Genomic DNA, 1,829 nt, shown 5'->3' with positions numbered 1-1,829 from the left:
GGTCAGACTGATGGTGCAGTTTGATGGTGAGGATGTCTGCAATGGTGGTGTTGAACATTAAGCCGTACGTAGTTCACGAAGACCATCCTCACGTAGCTCTTTCTGTTCTCCAGATGGATCTGCAGGGCGATGTGATGACATCCTCTGTGGACCGATCTGAAAGCAAACTGGTGGGGGTCGAGGGAGGCGGTAGACAGGCTCTGATGTGCTGAGACACTTTGTGCTAGAAAGGCTTCATGACTACAGACACGAGGGCTATGGTGCTATAGAAAATGAGGCTGTCTATGCCATTTTTTTGGGGGGTGGGAATAGTGGTGGAAGCCTTCCGAAAGGTGGGAATGGTGGCATAAGTCAGAGGGAGGTTGAACAGCCTGGTGAGCATCCCTGCAGGTTGGTCTGGGCAAGCTTTTACCACAGCCTCGGGGATGCCATCAGCGCTGGCTCGTGGGGTTTACCGTTCTCAGTCTGCTCCTGACTGAGGGGGGGTGGCTTAAACTGAGCAAAGACAGTGTTGAGCTCCCCTTCGAGTTTGAGGCTGCTGTCTGGGGTTGGGGGTTCGGTGAGAGCTTGGATGCAGCTTGGATGTAAAGCACTTCATTTATATTCAGCTGTTCAATATCAATCAATGAATAGAGACCAAATCATTAAGGAATCTCAGAATTAAAGGAACAAGACACATGAATTTACAAATAAAATGTAAATCTATAAAGTTAGTGCATCTTTTAAAATACATTCATTTAATATGAAAATATAAGATTTTGATGTTTGTCAGTAGTTTCACCAATTACATTATTAATACAGATTTGAATTTGAAATTGATGTAATTTTGCTTTTCGATTGCTGTGACGTACGTGTCTGTTTGTCTTATTTTTGTAAATGTTTTATTATTAGAAAGAAAGAAATTGTTACTGATTATCATTATTATAATTTTTCCTTTTTACAAGACATATTATTCAGAAGAGGCATGGCACAAAAAAGTCTGAAAAAGAATTAAATAAAGGTATGATAAATAACTATTCTGTTACAAATAGAATTAAAAACATGGAGACAGATTTTTTAAGTAATGCAGAAGAAGATGAAACAAACCAAGTATATCAGACATCATGTTTAATAATTAAGCTAAAAAATGATTGGTAAGATTGTGGCAAATGGGATGGATTCTTCTGACAATATTTATAACTATTTTAACATTTTGCACAAACTTATTTGCCTTAGAGAATAAATAATTAGAAATTAATCCAGAAACTACTTATAATTGTAATAATATAGAAGGAACTGGGACAAAATCTATTGATTACCTATATTTTTATTCATGTCAATTTTAGAAGAAATTAAATCTAATGAAAAGTTTCCATTTTGTAGAGTTTTTAGGTTTGTAATAGATGTATTTAACAAGCTTTGGTAAATAGCAGAACATATTATATTGGAGACTTGTTCTCACTCGACTGACAGTTGTAAACATGATCCACAAAAATGTGAATATTGAGATATGAAAGATTACTGAGAAAGGATGTAAACATCTGGATAAAGAACAGAAATTGCAATTAATAATTTCTAGACACACACATATGTAGTGTGTGATTGTTTAACTTCTAGGCAATAAAAGTTCTTTAAAATCACATTTTGGGGATATGTTGACAACCTTTTTAAATTCTCTTTTAAATGATTTTTACTAGTGATTCTATAAAGGCATTTGTTTAGTAAATTTGAGGAATGATAATACGGTTCATTTTGAAAATGCTTTAAACTCGTGTAATAAGAAGAATGCTACCAAGTAACAACACTTGCTTCTAAACTAGACTTTGTGGATGGCAGTTAAATTGTTTTTA

Source organism: Pundamilia nyererei, unplaced genomic scaffold, assembly GCF_000239375.1.
Source record: "Pundamilia nyererei isolate P.nyererei 1_Seehausen unplaced genomic scaffold, PunNye1.0 scaffold00037, whole genome shotgun sequence".
Classification (NCBI taxonomy): Eukaryota; Metazoa; Chordata; class Actinopteri; order Cichliformes; family Cichlidae; genus Pundamilia; species Pundamilia nyererei.
Note: the sequence above shows the minus strand (reverse complement) of the source record.